At 38.5% G+C, this 27,942-nt stretch overlaps 1 protein-coding gene across 5 annotated transcripts in view; it reads right to left on the bottom strand.

Annotated features, from left to right (window-relative positions):
- Positions 1–27,942, bottom strand: part of NAALADL2 (N-acetylated alpha-linked acidic dipeptidase-like 2) — a 469,384-nt gene that overhangs the window by 362,923 nt on the left and 78,519 nt on the right. The window contains exon 1 of one of the 5 annotated variants that reach the window (XM_017827778.1): positions 3,171–3,270. The exons of the other annotated variants lie outside the window; for them this stretch is intronic. The gene's annotated coding sequence lies outside the window, so the exon portion shown is untranslated. Of the gene's footprint in view, positions 1–3,170; positions 3,271–27,942 lie in introns of those variants that run through there. 5 annotated transcript variants of the gene reach the window in all.

Here is a 27,942-nt window from a genome sequence, read left to right on the forward strand (position 1 = left end):
TTCTCCAGCTACACCCACTGCCATTAAATTTCAATTTAAGCATTCTGGGGCTGGGCTGGGAGATGGGATTGTTTTCAGGCAGCAACCAAACGCAAAAGGTGCCAGACTCCAGCTGGAGCCTCTAAACGTTACTCTAAATACCAAGAATAACCTGTTATTTCTACATGTTTTTTCAGCTGAGGGATTGATTTTAAGGATCAGAGAACAGAAACAGCTCACTTTTGAAAGATAAAAAGGAAAATATTAAGAGCTCCAGATGCTCAATAATTTTCTTCGCAAGACAGGAATACTGCTTAAAATTATCCTCTCTACCAAATAGCATTCTTTTTCTTGAAAACCTGAAAATACAGGTAATTTCTGAAGAGTAGCATATGTCACAAATACATGTAAGAGCACCACTCTGTGAGACTCACACCACTTTGAAAGCAGAGCTGGGCAGATTTGGGTGATTTACAGTAAGCATAGTTAATAACTTACAATAATCGTGCTTAGCATCAAGCTCAGGATGAACTGCTGCCAAACTGACAAATGTGGCTATGAAAATTGATAGCTTTGAAATTTGTTTCAAGGTTCATGCACAGAAAACCTCGCCAGCAGACATGCAAAAATCCAAATGCTTTTAAGAACAACAGTATTCTGCATATAACTGAATTAATTAATTATCTGAAAATCACCCACCTAGAAGAAAAACTGTCTCCATCTTTGGTAACTGTCTATTTATTTCCAGCACAGAAATAATTTCATACATTGGAGAAAAGGAGGATACCAGATTTTTTCAATGTTTTGAAGGGTAGAAATAAGTATGGAGAGTAAAGATAAGTCACTTGTTTGAAATAGATCTTCAGGCCGTAAAACATTTTCAATTGCAACACCAACACAACTCCCATATGATTTGCCTTCTGCCTCACGTTAAGTGACCCTTACTATTAATTCATACATTAACCTCCTACAGAAAGGAGTTTCTCCTCCATCCTCTTAGAGTTATTCTTCTAGACATAGAAGAATGTGCATTATAAAGAGTTAAGCTCACAATTATACCAGAAAAAAACAATAAAATAACAAAGCAATGCAGGTTCTGAACGTTGGACGCTAAAGGATGAACTGGCAAGAAGAGAGAATGGAAAAGAGTGGAAAAAAAGTTCTTTTCACACAGCTTACAAGGCAGCCAGTTCAGTCTATAGGCTGGATTGCTGAATTATCACTGCATGGCATCTGGCTCCACATGCCTTCCACTGCCAGATTTTGATCCTGTGGGTTAAAATTCTGAATTTCTCAATCCAAGAGCAGATGTTTCTACAGGTTTCTGAAATGTGATTTCATTAATTCACCAATAACAAACACAAAATCTCACCATAGCATGCCTGCTTTCAGGGAAATGGAGTTAACAGCGCAGCAAAAGCACATTGGGACAAGAAGGGCTGGGGAAAAGCAGCCAGAAAAATACATAGAGGCCAAAGAAGAGAATAGAAATGGACCCAGAGAGCAGTAAGGCTCATGGCCAGCAATGCTCTCCAAAACTCTTACTGCAGAGCCTGACATACTCCACACCATTAACTTCTCCTGCTCATCTGGAAGCACATGTGAACCACACTAACAAGGTGTGCACCCCTCATCCTTATCTAAAGCAGGCATGCCAAACTACTAGTGGTTTTGCTCTTTCAAAGATAAGAAGTAGGGTCTTTTTACAGATCTGTAACTCTCAGGCTCATTGCTTAGGTGCTGGTCAACTGTGTAGGTATTGCATGATTGATTAGAATTCTTCAGCCTGCCTAGAAAACTGAATAAAAATTTTTAAAAAAAAGGAATAATACTGCAAAGTCAAGCACTAAACAGCCATGTCTTTTAAACATAGATATACATATACATATTATTGTTATTACTACTATTATTATTACTATTATTAATTCTGTACATCATTCTGTGCCCTAAATTGAAGTAATTGGGGGTAAAAAGAAAGGTGTTGTTGCCTTGTTCTGTACTTCTCTTGTCAGTATTCTCTGGTGAGAAAAAAAGACAGAAAATCTGATTCAATAGGAAAGCACTTGTATGAAAGCTTGAAAAGAGCATATTGAACTGGAAGAAAAATTATACTATCTTATATTTAACATACACATATCCTACAGAAAGCTGAATCAATATCTAAGATGGATGAAGTGTTTCTGACTTGATTAGCTGACAACTGAAACTTCAAATGAAAGCATTTCTTTGTTTTGAAACTCTTGGAGTTCTTAAGTATTAGAGAGGGAAGAGGAAAGTGGGTGAGGGCATGGAGGAGGAAAGTGGGAGGGATGGTAGGAAACAAAAACAACTTGAAGGCTGAAAAGCACTGCAAGAGAGATGATGACTGCCAAGTACAGCAACCAGTCCCATGGAAAAAAACTTCAACTGAGAATACTCCTGTGCAGCAGGTAAAACAGACTGGACAGGAGTGATGTGTGCAATAAGATGCAGCAAAACAGCACCACTAGTACATGGCTGGGTGTGAACATACAGTGCTACAGCATCATTTTATACTCACATGTCACACTTTCATACACTTACCACTGTAAACAGTGCAATCTACTGTCTGCCTTCTATAGTTTGAAACTGCTGATGCTGTTTAACCAACTTCTGCCCTTAAAATAATACTCAATTTTTCCATAAAATATTTATATTAAACTTCTAGTACAGGTTTCTGCTCAGGGTCCTATTAAGTTCTCATGATGAGCTGAGTCAATATGTAACGTGCTCAACCTTTCAAACTCTGTTTCTTTCAGATTACATTAAAAAAACAGAAGAAAACTGGAAGACTTGGTTGCACTTCTAAGTTCTCACTGAATGAAACCATAACTGATATTAAAGCATAACAAAAGAAGTAACATGCATGCACCAAAAACTTATTTTAAGAATGCTGTTCATCTCTTCGATTAAATTAAGCTCCAGCAAATGGAACATATTACTCCAGTATGTTCTTAATCCATCCATCTCCTACTCTCCTACACATTATCCAACCTCTGTGCCAAATGGGATCATTCCACTATGGCCCACACCTGCTGCATAATTGATTGTTTTGACATTAAATGTTCATGCCCAGCAGCACACATCACATCATCTCTGTGACCATGGGAATGTGATCTTTGAGTCGCCAGCCTGACAAAACTTCCACAAAAGTCAACAGCAGTTGTGCTCACATGAAATGTGCCCAGTGTCTCTGGTTTTAAGTTGATCCCAGAATTTCACGGCCTTTAGGAAACACTCTCTGAAATTCTTCTTTACGGCCTTGTTTCCCTGGAAGGGAAGAACACACGACGACTTGCACGATTGAGATCATTTGAACATAACCTCATGTTTTTACTGACATTTGACAATCCTCACACCTGGCAAAACATTATGGAAACTTATATGGAAATGATTCCGTTGGTAAAGAATCTGGGTAGAAATCCCAGCTGTCATATGAGAAATATTTAGAGGATTATGGGTATCTTAGCAATTTATTAAATTATACTTCCTTGATACAGGGCTAATCATGAAGACTGATACAGTCTTGCTGGTTTTTTTCCCAAGGAGGCAAGTGAGATTTATTTGGTTTTCCACTTCTTCAATTTATATGTATACTTGTGATAGTCCTACTGCAATGCTGAGCAAAGCAATACACCCTTGCTTCATTCCACCCAGGAGCACCCACATTAGAGCAAACTTTGGGTTATTTTGCCTTCCCCCCCCCCTTGATTATTGGACAAGTCTAGAGCGATTAAATTTCCAAATTCAGGCTCAATTAACCAGCATCTGAGCAGTCACAATAAGCACATAGAATTTGATAAAGATGCTTCAGAACTAGAATCCCTCTTTCTTTATTACCTGGTGTTTAGCAGCTATACAAGTATCTCACCCTAAATCACTTAATCATTGTTAGTCAAATAACACCTGATTCCACAGCAAGCTGAATTCTACCAGGGAAGACACACACTGCTCAAGCACTGAATATAACTCACTGTACTGAACAGAACTGCAAAATATATACAGCCACACACACCATATACAGAGGTCTGCCACTGTACAGCACACTGTAAACCCTGAAAATAATGGCATGATGAAAGAATTACAGATTAGAAATATCATAGTTTTAAACAAAATTGGTCAAAATCTAGAACTGGTGGAAGATTCAATAAAATGGCTTACCACAAGAGAGCATACTTGCATATAGAAACTGCTCAACAGCTAGGGAATTCCAGCAGAGGATTTTAATTTTTTTTTGTTAATTAAAAGATGGGCTAACCTGTGTATCATTATTGAAACCAAGGACTTTATCAAAGTGAAAAGCCCAATTAGCATCAGTCCTCTTTGGATGTATAGGCTAACATACCCCTCATCAGCTCAATAAAAACCCAAGGGTGCCTCTGCTCTCCAGAACTGCAAAACTAATAAACAATTTCATTTAATTTGAAACAGACTATACTGAAATCCAGTTTGCCTCAGAGTAACAGTGGATTGTATTGCATGCTTTTCTCCAGGGCACGTGTGGAAAAGTAAGTATTAAAACCTAACGCATCTTGAAAAGTAACTGAAAAGACTTATATTTACAAACAGAAGAGAGAGTATGGCATATTTATCTAATTTGAAAATCACATGCTCAAAATCTCTCATGAAATGCATTGAAACATGTTTCTATAACATTCTCTACAGTAAGTTTCTTGGCTGAACTAAAATGGCACCCAAAAAGTAATTTTTATTATTATTTTCAAGAGGTTATAATAAAGTGCCATAGCTTCCTCTGCTATTCTGGTTGTTTCCATCACCATCAAATGGACTGTCCAGTGTGAAAAATCCTACAAACTGGGAAGAAGTTTCACTGTTTTGTAGGGGACTCTTTCACTGCTGGAAAGAAAATGCCTTTCCAATTCCAATGCTCTTTCTTGGGCTGTGCTTCAATTACAGTGCTATTACTGTGTAACACAGTGGTTAAAACATCTGACCCATGTTAGTTCAACCAGATATATTTTTGATGCATCCTTAATTGTTACATAAATCCAAATGCACACAAGAGGAGAACAAAAAGAAGAAAGAAAAACAATAAAAAAATCCCAACCCAGAGATTATCTCACTGTATGGCAGAAAAGCCCCCAAATGTTATAGTAATAGGTAACAATAGAAAGAAATATATTTCAGATGCACTCTGAAAGTTTTAGTCAAAGGCACTTACTAAAAAATAAGTAGTGACAATAATGTTTTTCTCTACAGGTTAGCCCTAATTCCTGCAGCCTTTAAAATTGTACAAAGAACTAACAACATTCTGCTGATGCTGCCCAATATGAAAGTAACTTTTCAAAATTTGGCTCTGAACACAATTCTCTCTAGATACTCTTAAATCCTAATACTTGAGTTAATGCTGGTAAGTCAGGACCAGGACAATCAGCCAGGACACTGAGGCCAAGATCAACTGGGCTATTCCTCAGAGAAATGAAAGATTTTGAAGAGCGAATGAAAATTAGATCTATTTTTCTATTCTTCATTACAAACAAAAAACCCACACAGGGCACAGAGCACCTATGCCAAAGCATATAAGGTGCACATACAAGAGCAAGGGAGGGAGAATCATGGAATGGTTTGGGTTGGAAGGGACCTTAAAGATCATCTTGTTCCAACCCCACCTTCCATTAGACCAGGTTACTCAAAGTCCCATCCAACCTGGCCTCGAACACTTCCAGGGATGAGGCACCCACAGCTTCTCTGGGCAACCTGTGCCAGGGCCTCACCAACCTCAGTCAAAAAATTTCTTTCTAATATTTAATCTAAGTCTACTCTCTTTCAGTTTGAACCATTCCCCCTTGTCCTGTCACTCCAAGCCCATGTCCCAGGTCCCTCTCCAGCTCTCTTGGAGCCCCTTTAGGCACTGGTAGGGGCTCTAAGGCCTCCTTGGAGCCTTCTCTTCCCCAGGCTGAACAAACCCAACTCTCTCAGCCAGTTTTATAGGAGCGATGCTCCAGGGACTGCAAATCCTTGCCTTGCAGCAACCAAAGTGGATCTGCCATCACAAGAATATTAAATCACATTCCAGTGACTCCCATAGCATTTATATCAATGTTTCATCAAAGGTTTTGGGTCTCATTAAAATATAGAAACTCAGCCACCACCAAACCCAGAAAACAGTTTCACTGAACAGTTCTGACCAGCTCCAATTAAGACACATAAAACTTTTATAGTTGCACATCAGTTTGGTGTTTATATGAACAACTTAAGTATTTAATAGATACCTTCACTTTTAATTACCATAAATGTCAAGAGCTTCCTGTAGGATAAGAGCTCCCCAAATGATTCAATGATTTTTGAGCTTTATCTGAAGTGGTTAACTTTAGGATTTTGTAATGAAACCAACCCTACAACGTTTCTAAAACTAACAACCTTCATGCCTACACATTTTCACCCTACAACATGGCCAAGGACTTTCACTGAATAATAGTGCCTCTTCTCGTACTTGACATTTATTAGTCATGATTTTAAAGTGAGGAGTATTTAATTATAAATAAAGGATCCCTGACTTTGATAACTCTTAAGGAACTGCTAAGCATGAAATAAAATATGATGCTGGAGTCTCCCCTTCGACTTTGCTGTGCATATTTCTTTCTTTTGATAATTCCAATAAAATAGGCTGATTGTCAAAGTCTAATTTAAGACTTAATGAAGCAGTAAAGGTTGGGGTGATGAAAAAGAAGCTGGAACAATAACAGTAAAAACATAGTCATAGACTATGACGATCCAAGAAAAATTTTCTGGACCATTAGATTTGATTGTGTTAAACAATGACAAACTACAGAAGCAATTAGAAATCACATCCAGTATTAGAAAGTGACTAAATGCTGGTGCTGGTTAATGGCATTTTATGCTTCCTGATGACTGGCAAACCTTTACGGCATGTGCATTAAACAAGAAGCCAATTTCATTGTCAGAATGGTACTTTTGCCTCCCATTTAATTGTGGCCAAATTTTTTCCTGAGTTTTATCTTCCCGCTGGCTTTACTATTACAAAACACTATTAATATCAAAAGCATATTATGGAAAAGTTCTTCACATATATTCTGACACTGACAGTGACACAAGAAATTAATATGAAAGCTCAGTGAAACAAGACTGACCCATGATTTTGTAATAAACATATACACTTATCTTGCATATATATAAATTTAAAACATATTCATGGAACTTTTAAGGTCCAGAGATACCCACCCCCCAGACTGAAACCCACAACCAGGATTTTCACACCCCACTTTAAGCAGGCCCAAACAGCAGCAAAGCAAAACTGCTCTGCCAGTTCTGAAGAGTTGAAAGCCTAGTTGTTCTAAAATTAAAAAATACACTCAAAAAAAAAAAAAAGGATAAAAAAAAGGCTTTGAATCCACAAAAACACTCACACACACACACAAAAGCGCTTTGTGTCAGTGTTTGAGACTGATGGTTACTCACCATGGCTCAGCTGAACACAATGGCAGGGAGTCCTTCTTGACATGAAGTTAAATACAGTCAAGCCTTAACATTTCATAAGCATCTTTGTATTTACCAAGGGTGTATGATGCCATAGCAGCAAACACACCAAAAAATGTGGAGCCAGAACAATACTCTATATAAACGCTCACAAGCAATTTTCTTACTGTCTCAAAATAATAAACAACTACAAATCTGAGTGCTAACACCACAAACAAATACAAATGCTTTAAATCAGTATCCCTGATCTTAATGTGCCTGTGAAAATAAAGAGATGGGAGAAGGGAGAATTGTCAGAAGGCACAAACAGAAGATAGCAGCTTTATGCACTTTCAACATTTCAGCCTTTTCCTCCAGGTGATGCTCATGAAGAATTTCTAGCTCACCCCCTCAAGTTTTCAGACAATTCATCACCAGGTAAAATTAATCACAGGAGATACTTCAGCAGCTTTTCCACAGGTGCATTACCAAACACAAACAGCACACATCTGTCTGTACTACCTCACCTGATTAAAAATCAAACCTTATAGATTTTTTGTGAGTACCAAGCAAGTCATATATTAAGTTGTCTAACAGAAAACACAGGTTCAACCATGATTCCCATGGTCAAGCTGTAATAACAAGTGCCCTTACAAGGCAAACCTTGTTTTACTGACAGTCACATGACATGTGGTAATGCCTGAAGGGTTGGGTCACCCCCTGCTTCACTCTGATTCTTTCAAATTTCAATTCAGATAAATTAGCTGGCAAGAAATACAGCAAGCTCATATTTATTGCTTGGTTTTGGTTTTCAAGATCAAATTCCTTAAACACCTAAAAAAAGAATTAAATTGTCTATTCACACAAGTGCAATCATCACATGTAAAGTAACCCAGTCAAGTTCACTCCTCATGCGGCAAGGAAAATAGAAACAAAAAACAGGACTTCAACTAGACTGCTCTTCTACTGAAGCTTTGTGCAGTGCTTGATCCTTCAAACCCTGACACAGATGCAGTAATTACAGTTCAAGTTTAACATAGTTCCTTTTACTCTCTGCTCTCGCCTTTAAGCAAATTTCTATTTCACTGAGGGGTTCATCTCTTATCCCTCCCTTCCATACAATGCTCAGAGATAAGAGGATTTATCAGAGTGCAGGAGAGGCATTACATTTAACATTTGCTTAGAGCAAGCTCTCCAACTTTCTCTTTTCTCACCTTAGCCTTGTTCTAAATTATACATTCATCCATGGAAGGGCTGTATTAATCCTGTCCTGTGACCTATTTTAGATAAGAATAGAGTAAACTACAGATGGGAGAGGACTTCCTGGGCTCAGACCAATTTCAATTTTTCAGAGTAAAATCTTAAAAAGGATGAAGGAATATTCAATCTAAAACAGGGCTGGCCACTACAGTAACACTACAGCTAAACACCAGAGCAGAACTGCTTTTCGATGTCTCTACTCAGATAACAATGATAAATATATTCACTTATTAAAAAGTAGTTAGTTGCTTGTAATTATGTACAAGTGCTGGACACTGGCTGCAAGATCACAGTGCACCTTTCATAAAGTGGGTCTGGTGGCTGCAAACTCACCTGCCTGAATCAGTTTTCTGGTAAAAATTCTAATTTTGAAATTGAGTTTCTCTAAATATTGCAGAGTACCATCTTTCCTAGGCCCCCTCCTCTTGAGCCCTCCCCCTGATGCTGACAGCATATAGATTATGGGTTCTGGGAATCTTTTTCCAAATGTCTACCAAAGTTTTGTTTTGTTTTGGTTTTTTTTGAAACACGGAGGACTGAGGATGGTTTTAGTATGTTCCCTTAAAATGCTAGTAGAAATGTTTATTTTCCATTTCATTCTAGCAATATTTGCTCAATTTAATCAACCCAGTCATAATACCACGCTGTAAAAGGAACAAGACTGGAAACACCAAGTACCATGCTTATTTAAGCGAATTAGAGTCAACAAACCTTGTCCCAGTTGTAGGAGAGTGTCTTCAACCTCTTCCATCCCAAAATATCAACTTTTACTTATATCTACTCAGAGAGACTGCCTAGAGAACAGCAGACAGAGGAAGGGAGGAAACCCAGCCATGTTCACAGCATCAACCAGTAATATCTGCACCGTGGCACCTTCTCACCGTTGTGTACCATCAGCTTAAAACTTGAAAACAATGAGAGTAGAAGCAAAGGTCCCACACCCCAAAAATAAGAAAGGGTTTTGTTTCTCCATATTTCGTACCAATTGAAGGAATAACTGCTTAATAGAGATGGAAAAGAGATGCAAGCACATGAATGTGGAGTTTGGCATCTGGAGCTGCTTGTTTCACAGGCAACTGAGAAATAACCCTGGTTGTCTGATGGGATTTGTAGGGAAGTGTTTTTGTCCAGAGGTAGGTTTGCACCTCTGACACTTGCTTAGAGAACTTGCCAGTGATAAGCAAAGGGAAATTAGCCAAGAACTGATTTAGCCTTGACTTTAACGGGAGTTCCCATTCAACCAGCAGTAAAATGCAGTTTATCCGTAAAAGGCTTTTCAATTATTTTTGACCAGGTCAGCCTTATTCTGTAAATCAGATCATTTAACAACTGTCTCGTTCTTGTTTCTGACTTCAAATATTCATTCTGTTTCCCTGTAGTGCCACTGCTTTGCATAAACATTGGGCAAGTTTTAAAAATTACATATTATGACCACATCCTCTTGGTGCCATTCTGAATCTTTAATTACTAACAAATATAAGTAATCTATTGAAAATAATGCTGTATGTCTGACTAGTTAAATATTTAATAATTATTTAAATTCAATACTTTCTAGTCTTGGAAACACTGAAATTAGTCAAGTAAAAAAATTGGTTTTAAACTCAAGCACTGGAAATGCACATTTTGTGCACTTCATTTCATTTTATAGTCTCTAAGAACTATTACAATTTTTAATAAACTTGTATCTGGGATTTGAAGCCAAACACTTATGCTCAAAAGGCACAAATTATTAACTAAAAGACACCCAAAATGGTAATAAAATGTATTCCCCAGTGGTATATTGCAAATGGGCTGTAAAAATGACGTTTTATTAATCTAGCTGCAATTAAAGAATAACAGCTGTACCACTTGTATCACAATGCCCCACTTTCGGGGAGATGACAAATACTGTTCATTATTCATTATATATTGCTGATTGGCAAACATTTTTCTTAGTCCAGTAGTGATATCCCTTGGGTATGACTGCTTCTCTTTATGATTGCAAACCGAGTTCTCCTGGTATCTTGGGGTTTGCAATTGCTAAGAGTCTGTCTTTCTCTCCTCTAAGATGTTCCACATTTCAAAGAGAATGATAAATTTCTGCTGAAGCCAACAAAATGAAGCAAGACATACATATAGACAAGTATCTGGCTAACAAGTTTTTCAAGTGTTACTGACAGTTACTTACTTTTCTACAATTAATAAGGCAGTATCACAGCCTCCATCTCCTGGGATAACACATTCAAACATCTGGCAGGTAGGAAATGAGGAGCAAAGACAAACAATAGCTAAAATTTAGCTAAGACTTATTAATTTTTACAATCAAAAATTATAGCTAATTAAATCAGCTTTCTCTGGCATTAATATTGCATGCAGTAGATACAATACAGGCATCATCCTGCTGCCATAGTTTTCCATGCTCTGACTTCAGCATTGGATTATATATAATGTTATGTAAACATCAGGGCAGTAAGAAAAACGTTACAGTAAGATAAAACTGGTATGATTTCTGAAAACAGATACAAAGCTACAGTAGGTCACACATGTATGGAATATATGTCTGCTGCATACATCAGAAAATCTTAACTATTCAGCTTTACTATGATCCTGATGGCTCCAGCTCCAACAAAACTGCTTTAGAACTCCCCATTTAAAGTTAATTTTATTGGAAATGTTGTCTGCAGCCCACAATGTTCTTTAATTAATATCCACTCCATTTCTGACAGGTTTTCTAACCATACAGTAAAGATAGCACCAACCCCTTTCTGAGATAACTATCCCACTGAACTCTACAGCCTTGTTTTTGTTGCTGACTACAAAATAACTGGTTAATCATGTGTGAAGCCAGTGATCTTAAGAGCAGAAAACCAACAAGAAACTAACACCTTTTTTTTTCACACCCTGAGACTAAAAAAGTAAAGTAGTGAGGTAGGTCTAACAACACCAACAGGATTTGAAAGATACATTTGACAGAAGTAAGGACTTCTCGAAGTTTTCTATAAATACACCTCCCAACAAATAAGGATACTGTCATGGTTTAACCTCAGCCAGCAGCCAAGCCCCACAGAGCTGCTTGCTCCCCCACCAGCTGGATCAGAGAGAGAACAGGAAAGGTAAAAGCTGGAAAACTCATTGGTTGAGATACAAACACATGAGGAAAGCAAAACAAGGAATTGATTCACTGCTTCCCATGGGCAGGCAGGTGTTCAGCCACCCCTGGGAGAACAGGGATCCATCATGGCTAACACAGCTTGAGGAGACAAACACTGTAACTCCAAACGTCCTCCCCCTCCTCTTTCTTCTCCCCCTTTATACACTGATGACACATGTCTGGAATATCCCTTTGGTCAGTTTGGATCACCTGTCCTGCCTGTGTCTCCTCCCAGTCTCCCATTCACCCCTAGCCCCCTTCCCAAGTGTGGCAGAATGGAAAGCAGCAAAGGCCTTGGCTCTGTGTAAGCCCTGCTCAGCTATAACAAAAACATCTCTATATGATCAACCCTGAGTTCAGCACAAATCCAAAACACAGCCCCACAGCAGCCATCATGAAAAAAATTAAATCTACTCCAGCCAAAACTAGCCCATATAATGCCTGATATGAAGCCTGGTCTGTACTTTGGGGAATTAGTTACACATATACAAGTCATCAGCACTGGGTAATGCCAAGACAGTACAACTACTTCACAGTGTTAAAAGTAGCTGCCCAAACAGCAGCAGCAGGTCAGGTTGCAGGTACACATCTCCACTGCCCCGGTGTTTCTTGCTCGAGGCTTCTCCAACCAAAAACACAGCAAAGTTTCTGCTGACTTCACGAGATTGTGAGAGCTGGAGCAAAGGGGGCGAGGGTTTAATGGGATTTCCTGAGCCTGTTAATAGAGGCAAGATGCAGTTTTGTTAAAACTGGTCAGTTCGTGGTGAAAACACTGCCACGTATCAGGCGTCAGATACAAAGACAGAACTATCCCTCAGTGAGGGCAGTGTGGTCAAAAGGAGATTCCCTGCTCTTTGTACAAGGGACCCTTTCTGACCAGTCCTTATCAAGGCTGGGTGCAGAGAAAGAACAGGCTGGGAAATCCATTTCTCATGGCTTATTGCCCTTTCCCTTGGACCCCTTTTCCCCCTCCCTTCCTCCAAAGCAAAAAAACCCACAGACTTTGGGAGAAAGTAGGCAAAGGTTTACAAAGAAAATTGATGCCTATCAACTCAGGAGGCTGCAGGATAGACTAGATATCTTTGGCATAAAGTTTATAGTCTGACAGCAATAAAAGATGACTTCACCAGAGTAGCAGCAAAACCAAAATACCCTGGAATTTAAGCAAGGTTTCTTTACAGGCAAAGTTCTTCCCCCTTCCTTTACATCTTCCTAGATGAGGCAAACAAAAGGCAGCCCTGTCATTTCTTCACTGTATTTTTCTTTGCTTTTGCTAATGGAGTCTCTCGAGTGCATCAACAACAATATCAACTTCCTGACTTACCCACATCATCTCTGATATTCAGTGATGTTCACTAGGTAAGTGACAGAACATGAAAATCTATTTTTAAAAAGCACATGGCAAGCTAGTAACATGGCAGGCTGTCTTCTCCTTGTTACAGGCTTATTGTCAGAGCAGGAATTACCATTCCTCTGGAAAAAAATGCAACCCAAGTTACTATAATAGTATTGTTTACTTATAAAATATTAGTAAATCCTTATTTCTTGTCATATCACATTTTCTAGTTAAAACTTTCAGACTGACAGTTTGAAATCACTACAGGGAACAACTCCAGAGTGTTTCTTCCTTCTATTATAGGAACAATCCTTGACTTGTAGACACAAGGACTGGGTAGTGAATATACTTTCATCACAAAAAAATCCAAGCTTAATCTGGAGATCTGTGAAAGTTTGTATGTAGACCTGATCCAGGACCTTTTCTCCTGATGAAACATCTCTCCCTCTCTTTGCTAAAATGCTACTAAATCCATCAAAAAGGTCTATACAGACATGACAGTCTCTACTAAGCTTGCTACTGTCTTCAAATCTCATGCACACTGTGGCATTTTCAAGATCTGAAATGCGTGTTATGAAGGTTTCCTGTTGACCCAAGGCAGCTTCACAGCGTGGTTCATCTGAGAATGGGGAAGAGGACAGCAGCAGGCTGCCTGTTTGCAAAGCTTCTGAAGGAAAGAGCAGGAGACTTCACAGCCCTGTCTGAGTCAAAGAGAGAAAAGAAGGAGGACAAAAAAACCATTTAAGAAGGGGAAAAAAAACATAAGGGCACAACACTGATTTTTGCTGTTTCAGTGAATTCATTAATTCACTGACATAAAAACAGCCATCTAGGAATGTTACATGTTTGCACAGTACCAATTCTATTCACCATTTGAGTTCTTCAACACTGCACTTACTACTTGCTATGTGAGCTTCATTTCCTTGTAACCTTACTTGTAATATGGTCTAATATGATCAAATAGTTTAATCAATAGAAGACTAGTAGTTGGGATAGAGGTGGTGTTTGCTTCTGTGTGGTTTGTTGGGTTTTTCTTAATAAAGAAATATGCCAATAGTCACGAATTGCTACTACCAGGCCACAGTATTGAACTGACCTACATGAAGGATTTTTTAATTAATTCTGGAATTTTGTATTCAACCCTAAAACAATTCCAGTACAGAGTAAGCTGGAAGCTTACTATGAAGTAAGCTCTTACTAAGTAAAATCTATAGGAAGTTGTGCATTCTGAACTTGAAATCATGGGAGAATGAACAGAAGCCCCACTTTGTTTACACCGTTGGCGGTAGAGGAGAAAATTAGTGTATTCCTTCTTATTCTTAGTTTTCAAAGAAAACAAAAGTCTCTTAAAAATGTGAATCATCTTCGCTCAAAGAATTGGTTTACAGCTTGTGCAGACTCTGAGTCCTGCAATCCCACCCTACAGTAGAAAGCCCAGACAACTGACTGTCTTGTCCCATACCAAGTCCAATGCCTGTTGCTCTAGGCTAGGCTAACAGGCACTGCTCCCAAGTATATACTCTTTTTAAAACTGTTTGCTACACAGAACTTTTATTTTCACTATAAAGTTTAGCATTACCTTGGTTGCTGCTCAGTGAAATATTTTTAAAGGACCTCAAGCATTACAGACACTTTCCATTAAGCGAAACATTCGGAAACTTCAGATAAGCTCAGGCAAAAAAAAAAAAAAAGAAAAAAATAAAATGTGTAGGGCCTAAATGTAAGAAAACCCAGCAGGGTCTCACACATTAGAGCAGTGTGGGTTCCCGAATTCAGCTCTCAAAGAACCCAAATACAACAATAATGATCTTGGCACAGGGCATTTCCTGCAGATTAATGACCAGCAGGGAGGAGTTGATGGCCCACAGCGCAGCCAAGGGCCATTAACCCCAGCCAGTCATTAATCCCTAGGAAATGCCCTGTGCCAAGATCATTTTCCTATTTCAAAATGAAAAGCAGCAGAGACCATGTAGGTTGTTTTGTTTTGTTTTAATGAATGATGCTATTCAGCTGCTATCTCCAGGGTGTAACACCTATGTAAGTTAACTTGCTGTAGTTTAACTAAGAGTGCAGGGGATGGACAAAGCACAAGACCCAAGAAGAAAACACTGGTTGTACACGAGGCTGACAGCAATTAGGGGATGGCTGCACTACTATTCCTTGATCAGAAACATGAAGAAGTGCTGAATCACTGTGTCATGAGCAAAGATGTTGCTGTGAGCTGCATTTAATCATTCCCAACTGTGCTGCTGAGCACACTCTCAGTAATAAGACACATTTTGCCTCTTCCATGCAAAAAAGCAGCACGTTGCTCTAGAGTAGACCATGCCATGGACTATGCAACACTCTGCAGAAGAGAAAGGATAGTTATAATGAGTACTATGCCTGTCACATACACCTCTTGGTAATTCATGCTTCCCAAGGATCACATCCCAAACAAACCCCTATCAAAATAATATAGAACAGTGTCTGATTTCCTGTACAGTTTCATAGGTGGTCTCAGTTTCTAGCATGTAATTATGGATTAGCATAGACACAAAATAAAATAGAACAGTAAATCCGTGTTTACAAGCTGATCTGTCACCATAAACTTCAGTCTTTCATTAACAGGCACACTGAGTCCTTTGCTATGGTGTTTCTTCAAAACAGGTAACAAAACAGATGGTAGAGAGTTCCCACTGTGGCTTGTGAGCGAAGCCAACTTTTACTGGGATCCAGTAAAATAACTCTTGGGTACTTTGGTCTCCTGATGAATTTCACGCAGCATCCTTCAAGATAAACATTTTGAAGGCAAGAAACTTGCAAAAGAAGGATTTTTCCAAGGATGCCAGGTGAATAACCATCTTTGAGACACTGAACCTTATCCACATTTTGAAATTCATACAGCCTGTCACCAAACTGGGTGGCAAAGCAGTGTGCAGGAGCAAGCACCAAATCCCCTCAAGTATATGCTTTTAGGAATATTTCTGTAATATTGACAATATAGGGATGCAAGGAGGCGAAGTCTTATCTTTAAATTCAGAATTTAGCATATCTCCAGTCATCATGACTGCACGTTGGTGAGCCTAATTTTGTTGGTCTATAATTATGCAATTAAAGCTTATCACTAACAGCATTATCATTGCTCTAAATACCAATACATCACCAGACTTCAGGTTAAGAGACTTTGTTTTATAAATACCATCCTAGTATTTTACATATTAAGTAAGGTCTTGACAGAAAAAAAAAAAGACAAGGCAGAACAACAGCCTTAAAAACTATTCTCCAAACTAATCTCCAAGAAATTTCCCTGTTGTCTTATTTGTGAACAACTGAACCTCTGCAGCTTCCTCAAAAGGGGAAGTGGAGGGACAGGCTCTGATATCTTCTCCGTAGTGACCAGTGACAGGACCTGAGGGAACAGCTGGAGCTGTGTCAGGGGAGGTTTAGGTTGGATGTTAGGAAAAGGTTTTGCACCCAGAGGGTGGTTGGGCACTGAACAGGCTCCCCAGGGCAGTGGGCACAGCACCAAGCCTGACAGAGCTCAAGGAGCCTTTGGACAACACTCTCAGGCACGTGATGTGAGTCTTGGGGTGTCCTGTGCAGGGTCAGGAATTGGACTGATGATCCTCGTGGGCCCCTTCCAACTCAGGATATTCTATGATTCTATAAATCAAATAGCCCTAATAAATAAATAGTTCTCTTATCTCAGAAGCCCATCTTCTTTCTTCTCCACTCTGGCAGTCATAAATTCACCTGCTAACTTAGTGCCTGTGAAAGACAGTATTTCTCATAGTTTTAAGCTGAGTTTACTGCATGGAGAGTCTCCCCTGCACAATCTCTTCCTAATGTTCTGTAAAGTGCTATTTCCAAAGACAACTCTATATGAAAATGGATTTTTCTGTACTAGGGAAGAGCTTACATGTGTTTTTATTTAGCACTAAACAACTGCGCATGGTTACTTGCTCTTACAGTCCTTAATCTTATAGAGGGCTAATAGACATCCTCTCCCCACCCAAGAAGAGGAGCACATATAGTACTTTAGAGCATCAGGCTCTCATCAATACCATAAGTGAGCAGAGGGGAACGATCCCAGCACTCTTTTAACAAGTGCTTGTGGTCCTCTGGTTATATATAATTTACTGGAAATAAAAGAGATTCATGAGAATAATTCAGGAGGGACTGAGTACAACCAGCAATGCTTTTCAGGAATTTGCTGCCCAGCTGCTACAAAGGTCACCTCTTCTAGCCTGTTGATTAGTTTGATACATTGATTCCCATAATGAAAAGCAGAGTTAGTTGAAGGTTTTTCTGCATCAAGTAGAAGAACAGCATATCAAAACCCACACTCCATTAACAGATGCCAGATTATCCACTTTGTTTGTCCACAGAGTGCAGCAGTGTACCAGAAACCAATACACAGAACTAATTCAGTTCCTTGTCCAAAGATGTATCCAAGTGTCACAAAAAGCTGGACACACATTCCATAAAATGCAGCTTTTAGCCTCTTGCCCAGGTCTCTTACAGACACATGAAGTTGGGAAAACACAAAGGGAAAGGCAAAAATGACATTATGAAGAATGAAGCCAACATAATAGAAAGGAGGGGAAAATCTGTTTACTTATTCTGATACAGATCTAGCAAAACTCACTAATTTTGGCAAAATCGCTAACCAAAAATATACTGTTTGTTAGTACAAAATATTCAAATGGAAAAGGCGATCCTAAACTGAATTTTGTTATTTTGATTAAATTTGAAATTGAAACCTTATATTAAATTGAAGATATTAACACCCCCATGTGTTGTACAGTAATCAATCACTATTCAGTATGGGCTTTTGGCCCTAACTCTTTTTAATCAATACTCTCATGCTTCAACAGAAATAACTCTTTTTAGAAAATCCTATGATCCCAAGTAAGAACACAGTTATTACCTTGATACAGTATCAGATCCCTCCCCTTGGTATGCATCTGTGACACTTCAATTCTGTCAGTTCCGTGTATTGAATTTTCTGGGTCAAAATTAGAGAACACATCAATAATCTCAACAGTTGACAGAACAGTGGACAGAGCAAAGTTTAAATATTTTTTCTTTCAGCAAAATCCAGGAACGTTAGTGCAAAAATCTTTTCAATAGGAAAACTATTCTTTTTTTGTTAACTGTGGAATCTTTAATTGCTGTCAATGTTTACTTGCACTACAGTATTCCAGAGTAAATCCAAGTTTTTAAAAATTAGCGCAGAAAGTTTTTAAATGTGTTCAAGAATTTAGAAGCACAAGTTCCAGATTAAGCTTGCCAAGAACAATATATCCAAATTCTCTTGAAGTCGTTCTTGAAGTTTCTCTGCTAGGAGATAAAATAAATAAGAAGCATCCTAGCAATTCTAAAAGAGCTCAGGATCTGCTCTAACCTCTCTACTGAGCAGCCTCACAAGTCATCCTCAAATTAATGAAAGGTTACATGTTTTAGCTATTTGGCAAATGTGCTTAAGCAGAAGTAAAAGCAAGGCTTGCAGTTGTCTGGGGTACATCTACCTTGGGGACAGGTTTTCCATCCACACATCATGTGTTTTTTCTTTAGCCTGAAGTTGAGAGGCCACAAGAGAGGGTTTTTTCCAGAAAAGACAAAAAAAAAAATCACTGTACATCTTACACACAAAATAAAAGAAACCTGTTTTTCTCGTATAAATCTCTGAAAAGGCTTTTAAGAATTCCATAAGCTTTTCAAAAAACAATATTTTCTTAAATATCACCTGTTCTTCACTATTGGTAACTCAGTTCTAAGTCTGAATGGGACTAACCAGTTCAACAAGGATCACTACAATTTACAGAAAAGTGAAGAGTTTATTCTCAAAACCAACAAGGAAGATACATACACAACACACGAAAAAAAAAAGAAAATCCAACCCTCTACACAACTGCTACAAAGGCAAATTGTACTGCTTGCAGCTTTTACTTTGAAGGTCAAATATTCTTCGAGTCATCAAAGAAATTGCTCTTCAAAAGGTGAGAATAACAGTTCCTGTACACAGAAATGTTCTGCCCAGCTATTTTGTGCAGAGAGGCCCAATGATAGCCTTTTCCATCCCTAGCTGGGAACTGCAGGCCAAATGTCATGCTAAGATAATAACAGGCTGATTTCAGAATATCGAGAAGAGCTTGAAAGTGAAGAAACAAATTCCACAGGATGAAGAAACGGCAGCGTTTCTGTACAACTGCAGTTCGAGATGATTTAGGAGGACGAACAAATCAGTTGCAGCATCTTTGTTCCTCTAATTTATCAATCTGTAATTACTGTCATTGTCATAATAATTTGTATGAGTTGTAATTTGTCCAATTAAGAAAGAGGCAGATGCTAAAACCCAAATTAGATAATTACAAGTAAGAGCATGACTGATGTTGTGTGTGCTCCAGTCAGACATGGTCCTTTAGAGTGGACAGCTTCTCTTCATCTCTGTGGAGGCAGAATTCCATATCCTTCTAATATTTTCCCCATAACCAAACTCTAATCAACATGCAACAAAACTCCCAACTACAGAAACTACTCTATTGTGTCAATGTTAATAGTGCTGAGTCTTAGTATACAACAGATTTTCTTGAGCAGTTAAGAAAAGTTAAGTTCAACAGAAAAAAATATTAAATAAAAAATTAGCTCTATACTGACACGTGAATTTCCACTAATTTTTTACAGTTTTCCCAGAGAAATTTTCCTGACTTGACTGTGCAACTTACAGTTTTTGCATCCCCTTTGAAGCTCTGGCTCTCAGGAATGGCTGTTGACACAGGAACTACTACACCCAGGTGCAGGTTTTTGGTGGGAACACAATAAGAGGCTTACAAGTCTACTCCTTAGCATTTTTCTTCCAAACGAACACTTCTGCCATCCACTCACATCTCTTAGTTGATTAAAATTCCTTATTTTGCATCTGCTGATATGGGTTTATTAAGCACAGACAAATGAATGAATGCTTGAGCTCTCCTTGACCTTACACCACTGCTGAAATCAAGAGGACAAAATCTTGGCCATCTTTTCACCTTCACCCTTGTTATGAAAAGCACCAAAGCTCAGGGACTGCTTTGCCTCTCAATCTCACCCTGATCATTCAGCACCCAGGAAAATTTTGTGGCCACACACTCTTGTTTACTGCTTAAAGTTCTCTAAAAATATTAGAGATGTTCTTTTCCTTTCTCCACCCACAATCAAGAGGGAGTCACTGATTTACCTCATTCATCCCATATTTCCACAGTGAAATGACTCATTTATGAGCATAATTTTTCTCCAAACCAGACTATGCAGAAGAGGAATGCTGTTCTCCCAGTGCTGCTTTAGAAACAGAGATTGAAACAGGACTGAAGGACTTGCCTGTGGTCACTACAGTATGTTGTGGTTTCCATCATTCTTGGCTGGTCTTCCTAAATATCTTCTTTAAAATGTCACTTCCACAGCTCCCCCCAGTTAAGTTTATAAATAGCTCCATTCTACAAAACTGAAATGGAGATTTTTTGGAAATTCAGCAGCTCAGAGGCATTTGTAACTCAATGAGTTGTGAATTGCTTTGTTTTGTGGGGTTTTTTTAATCCATTGTAAGTATAGGATAATTCCATTCCTTAATACTCCCTTTTCACAGTGTAGGGCAAAAGGTCATCACAGATTTTGGCTTGCAATATTTTCACCACGTGTCTATTTTATTCCATAAGTAAAGTAATTAAAGAGCCTTCCAAGAAGACACCACTGACTTTATTTACTTTCTTATTTATTCTGCAGCAGCCAGACACATGCCTGTTTGCACTGTTCCTGAGAGCTGTTACTGCTAAAAGGTAATCTAATTGAGCCAGAGCCTTCAACACATCAAGCAGATGGCTATAAATAATGCAAAGATGCTGAAGGTAGTGGAGCCATCACAGAAAACATTCACACCAGTCAGTCCAACTTGTTAGAACATCTTTAGTCCAAGTCACGCCATACACATCTTTACAGCTAATTCAGGAAATTCAAGGTTCATTCATCAATGTACCAAATTCTTCTTTGTCCACCTGTGAAGCAAATCTATGTGTGCACTTGTAAAGCCCCTTAAAGTTCTGTTTCTACTTAACAGTGCTTTCAGAAACTTGTGCTGAATACATAAACTGGTAAGTACTGGACACTCAGAAAAAAACCCCACAAAACAGAAACCAGCTGAACCTGTGCATTTATTACACTACAGATTTTCACATGACTGTTCAAAGAATGAGAAATTTGTAATTTTTTTTTTTTTTTAAGAATAGTGATCACAGAAGACTATGATATGGGAAAGGATTTGTTTGCTTCAGTGCTAACTTCCCAACCTGCTGTCTCTGTCATAGCTCAGTGGGGATTCTTGTGCCAAAACTCTGCTTTTAAGGAGGAAAATAAAATTTTGAAGAAAAAGGATAAAAATTGGGACTTTTATTTTTCTGCTTTAGCATGAAAGGCATGCAGGTTTATACTCCCATTTCCTTTACCACTTCCTTCTCCTATTCCTCCGTGTGTCTCTCTGGAGTACACTTTTAAGAGTGGCAAACAGTCCTAGAAAATTTAGCTAGAATGTCAGTTACTTCTGCAATTTATCTTTAAATAGATTTCAATAGCAATCTTTTCATGTGAATAAAAGTGTGCTTAGCTATTTTTCAGAGAAAGAGCCCAAAGAATCAAAAATCTGTCTCAACCTGCAAAAGACTTGATAAACACATAAACATAGTTCGTCTCTAAAAAAGAAACACTTTAAGACCATTTAAAACCATTTCACCACTTTCTGAAATGCATGTTTCCATAATCTGCTGCTCGTATAGAAAGCTTACCCGTAAAAGCAAGTGGAAATTCATGTCATAATCATCAAGTCTTTCAGGTTTCCACCAGCTATAGAACAAAAATAGCCTTAAGTAGTCAACTACCACTTATCCCTGGTTTCTGGCTTATATTTTAAAGAAGTTTGGGATTCATACTTTCAGTAAACTCAAGCACTAATCATTTCAAAGAAAAACTACAAATACATTAAAGCAGGCTCCATCCCTAACCTCTATCCTCCAGCAGAAGCAAACAGTCAGAAGCATTCCTCTGGGAGAAGGATATTAGGCTACCTCTCGTTTCAAGCAAGCCTGGAAAAGAATATGAGATTTAAGAGAGCTGGGAAAGCATTGACAGGAAAGATTAGCAGGAATGACAACACTTGGAAACATAACACAGGAGATAGAGACAGTGGATGTAAGTCAGTCTTTCTTTTACAAAGTAAGAAAAGCTTCTTATCAGCTTCCAATTTTAGGACTTGGGATAAATAGCAAAAATTCTATTTTCTTTTTAAACTTACTATAAAGCAAAGTGACACTCTAAGCAAGGTAAATTAACAAATTTGGCTACTGTTAATGAATAAGTATTTACATTTATTTATACATAAACGTATAATATATCTACTGTACTTTAAAGGAATGAAAGGCATCATGGATTAAAAGTAGGAAAATGAAATCTGATCAAAAAAAAAAAAAGAGGAAACCTGAACAACAGATGACTGACTCCATAATGCCCATTAGCTTTAGTAGTAGTGAAAATAATCTACATAATAATTAAGCCATGACTGAAATTAAGCCCCTTAATTTTGTAGGAAAGGAGAACAGGCTGCCATAGATGGCTTCCCCAGTAACTGCTTTGTACTTGTTTCCCCTGCCATTAACTATGTTCTGACAATGCTGTAAGTTACATTACAACTGAAAAAAAAAATCTACTTAAGGGGAAGAATGGCAAGTGTGTGGCTTTCAAGGAAAAAGAAAAGCCTTAGAAGAAAACCTTCTAGACTTTATTCCAGAAGAAGAAAGCTGAGGGGCAAAATGAACTAATTAACAGATAATTTTAAACCAGAGAACATTTATGCAACAATAATCTACAAAATATTTTTTCAACTATTTTTAACTGGTTTTGTTTATTTGCTTTTGCACATTCTTTATGCAAACTTCAAACACGATTACTGAAATATTTATGTATTTTATTTCTTACAGTGATACATGAGTCGTCTCAAACTTTTTTCCTGAGATGTAACTGAAGTGCATCACAAGTGGTTTTGTCACAGTTTTCACACATTATCAAGTTCTGGTAGGCATATGAATTCTGCTAATATTTAGCTATGAATTCACAACATAAAATTATTTCAGTATGAATCATACCTTAGCACTCCATGCAAACATCCCTGATGTTTCACATTTGCAACCTGTACTTATGACTCTTAAGCTGCCAAGCATATGGTTTTAGATCAGATTAGAGACAGATTTAGAGAGATACAGGCTACATCCAGCTATGCTACCTTACACTAGTATTACTTAATGCCACAGATATTTAAGGAAAAAAATAAACATCAAGTTTTAGCTAGAAAATAATATGCCTCTATTAGGGTACCTAGAGAGGCTCACAACCCTCACCACCAACCCCTGTGAGGTTGCTCATGTATCTACAGCTAGCAACACACAAATTACCATTAAGCAATATGTGGGGAAAATAGGAATCTGGAACAGCTCTCCAGGACCTGCACTTGGCCAAGCACAGCACAGCAGCCCCATGAACCACCCCAGGCATGAGGAGGAAGCTGTGCTGGGGACTGACACAATTGCCAGAGGCAGCCCAGAGCCCTGAGCTGCTCTCCCTGCCACTGTAGAGCACAAGCCTTATCCCCTGGGAGTGACAACTAGGTCCAATCTTTGGGAATTCCCAGCCTACAGCAGGCTTTCTAGGTTCATGCCCTCTCTTTAAAATATGGAGAAGCATGTATAGCTGAGACACTGAACAAAGGAGACTTCAGGTAAACCTTTGCAAACATCACACCTGCAGACTGACCAGCAACACTATGCAATGTACATATGTCCTGGGTTTAGAGCCTCAACAACTTTCTAAATACATCAGAGGACACTGCATCTATTAAAATACAAACCCAGTAACACTCATTTTCACTCAGTGAATGGGAAAGTCTCTCCTCTAGGCACCTGAGAGAGCAGCTACAGCTTCTCCCACTTGGGTCACACATCTGCCTGCCAGATGTTCAGCAAGGGATCTGACACTGTTTCCTCACACCCTCTGCCTGGAGCAAGTCTCCTCAATACAGCAGTAGTGGCTTTGTTTTAAATTCAGACAGCAGCTCCTGTAGGTGACAAATTGTCCCCGCACAGCAAAGCTTGATTTTAACTCCCAAAGATTTTGCTTGGTTTTCCTGGGGAGTCAAAGCAAACCTGGCAGAACTTCAGCTGTTTCCTCCTCTGTGTAAAAATAGCACCAAAAGTGAACAAAGTTAATGATTATCTATAGTAGCAGAACCAGTTACAGTTTCAGCAGTACAAGCAGAAAGAAAAGGAGGGTGTTTACACTCTATTACATACAAAGACAGTCCTAAGAAAGACCTTTACAAATAACATCTGGGGTTCAACTAGGCCATAATGTTCTACCTACCAACATTTTAAACTCTTTAGACTTGAAAAGCAATGTACAGTCACACAGTCCTGCTGATCTCAATGGCTACAGTCCAACAATACTATGGGCTAAATTTCCTTTCAATGCTACTCCTGTCCCCCACTGCCCAATCAAGGACATCTTTTGACCTGATCTGACAACCCTGAGCAAGAAGCAGAGTAAACTTAAGCAGCCTTTGAACCCCCTTACAGGCTAGAAAACCAAGAATACTTTGTTGACATTTCCAACAAATCATCACAAGTAACTTCAACATATACAAAAGCCACAGAAGTACTCTAACCAAAAATTAATCATCATTAAATAAGCAGGCATTACCTAAAGCCCTCATCATGCCCATGAACAGGTGGCAGTGTGTGACACAGTTTGGGTTATCTATTCACCCTGGTTATTTCTTTATACCCCTTGAGACTTCTCAGCAGCAGTTCAACAGTGTTTAAAAGAGAAGGGACACACAATTTCCAGAACACTACACTTTTCCTCTATCCTGGAATGAAGAACTGCATGGAAGTTTAGCAAATGAAAAATACTGAGCTAGCCTCATAGATCCATAATTGAATGCCCCATGATGGCACAAGTTGGACAAGTCACCTGTAAATTTTTACACCTTAAGCTTTCAAGTGGCAGAATGGAGACTTGGGAGATATTTCTGGTTCCAGCTATCCATCAGAGAGTTACAATTTGCATTAGTTAGCACGTCTAACGCCAGGCCAGATTCAGTCCAGCGAGACAGTAAATTGATGCTACTCTAAAACTTTGAAGAGAGTACCAGAATCAACATTGTATCTTGGAAGTACCAAACACTTTCCTTGCTAAATCCCGAACTTTTAGCACTCCCCCTACCACCAGCCACAATAAACACCTAATGAGCAGCCAGGGCACACAGAGCAGCACTCCCAGTGCACAAAATAAAACATTTCATTAACCTACAACCGGAGATTCATGAAAATCAATGTCATAGTGTCACAGCAAAATATCTTTTTCATTGCTCCTTTCCCTACACTCCTGTATCCTCAGATACCACAGTCAATTATTCCAAGTGTTTTTTCATTTCCCACTGCCCAGCCTTTCAGGAGAAAGTACTGTAAGCAGAATAAAGGTAACCACTTGTACTGTACTCCACAGCACTCTCTTCTCCCAGGAGTTTTTCTTTGTTATGGATCTCCTTACACTGCCAGTCAGAAAGTATTACTTTGTTTTAATGATATTAATGTCCAGGGCAACCATATTTCAATATTGATTTTCCCAACAACCCTAAATAACATTGTCCTATTAATAACACACTCATAAGGCTAAATGCATCTTCTTTAGGCTAACAGTTCCAATGATTGCTACTATCTCTGGATCCATAGCCCAATTACACTTTATTTAACCCACAATGTTAATGTATAGGCAGCTGTGTCTAGAGAAAGAAAAAAAAGTAATCTTTTACTATTAATCTAATTATTAAACAAACAAACAAACCACCCAAACTAGTTCTGCTTTCTTGTGTGCAGTTTTTGTTTTATAGGTACAAATCAGAGAATCATTAGGTTTGGAAGGGATCTCTGGAGATCATCTAGTCAAACTGCCCTGCCAAGGCACTTGCAGGGGGTTGCTATAATCACTGACACACATACAATCCAAGGAGCATAAGCACATCAACATATGAAAGTCTGAAATTGAGTTATTCTGCAATAGAAAATTAGAATTAGAAAATAACATGAACCCATCACTGTTGGCTTTTGGCACTCTGATGTCACCAGCTGATGACTTGCAATGGATTTCAAAATCTAAGTCAAATAAATCATTTTCTAATTACCTGAGGTATGAACAGGTGCCGCCTCCCCAGACTGATCACATTTTGCACAAGCACAGATGATGATGTTCACCAAGAGCACCCCCTTATCTGCTTTGAGATTTTCACAGAAAACCTCATCCAAAAAATCTATGGACCACCTGTGCCCCACCGCAGAAGATGCTTAATGCCCTGTTCTCTTATGTTTAACTGTTCTACTAATCAGGCACTTAAGAGTTATGTTCAGGCTGATTGCAGGTCATTAACTAACATGAATTGCATTCAAGCCAACAGGAGATGAGTTATTGAACTCCAGTATGATCAGTACCGCAGCTAGAACACATCTGTCCTTCTGTAAGGACATGCCATACTTCTGACCCTTTACACTATAAAATCTTCGAGATACTGTCACCTCTCAGATAGCTATCTTTATGTATAGTAGTACATAAAAGAGCCAAAACCAGCGCCATAAATCTTCCAGAGTTTTATTAAATCAAGCAATTTTACAAATGACCTCTTTTTAAATCTCTGAAACATGTTCCTCAATGATTTTTTTTCCTTTCACTCTGAAGCAGAGTCAATTATTACATCAAAGAAACAGCTAATGTGAAAATTAATACAGAAAAAGTAATTTAAACAGAAAACTGGCAAAAAAAAAAAGTTGTAGGTGGCAATGAATTACATTCCATTTGTTTCCTATGAAATGAGATGAGGAGACCTCAAATTAAAGAAAAAACTATATACATTGAGTGGTTTATGGGAGTAGTAATCAACCTTTTGGTCTAATGCTCTGCTGAAAATCAGGAGTGTTAGAAGCTCACTCAAACATGAGCAGCACTAAAAGAAAAAAGTTTTCTACACTAGGCTATAATCACTAATTTTATTCTGCTGGAATCAGCAGCACAGTTTCCATGAGCTTGCTGGAGCCCAGCTCACAGCACAACACCCAGGCTGCTGGATAAGGAGCTCCAGAAAGCAGGAAGAATCAAGTGCACCTGCACCGTTCATCTGGCTGTGGATCTGCACCATAACAGTTTTAATAACTGATTTTTTGTTGATTTGTATTTTTGAATGACAGCATAGCAGTAGACTGATACCCGCAATTGTTCAAAAATAAGAAGACTGCACAGATTCATAAATGTTAAAAAGTAAATTTATGGAAAACAAAATCTTGTATAGCGTGTCCAGTCTTTTATAGAAACCACGGTGGGGGTCAGCAGAGCATGGTGCCTGTCATTCCCACTGCAATTACCATCACTGCCAGAGTCCCATCAGCCCAAACACTCCAGGTTCTCAGTGAGAATCTTTTCTTTTGACACACAACCTATGTCATTTATTGACCAATACTGATCAAGCCAGAAATTTTAACAAAAACCTTGGGAAACTGATATTACAGGCTCTGAAGTAAGAGAAAGGAAGACGGCAAGGAAAACTACACACTGCATCCCGCATTCTCAAAAGTGTGTTTTACGATGCTTAAGTTTCAAATTCACATCAATAATAAATTAAATAGAGCCAGAGATAACCTTTCTATATTGTGATGCACATAATAGTGGTCAACTGCTGTGA

The sequence above is a fragment of the Lepidothrix coronata genome, unplaced genomic scaffold, assembly GCF_001604755.1.
Source record: "Lepidothrix coronata isolate B3197 unplaced genomic scaffold, Lepidothrix_coronata-1.0 Scaffold142, whole genome shotgun sequence".
NCBI lineage: Eukaryota > Metazoa > Chordata > Aves > Passeriformes > Pipridae > Lepidothrix > Lepidothrix coronata.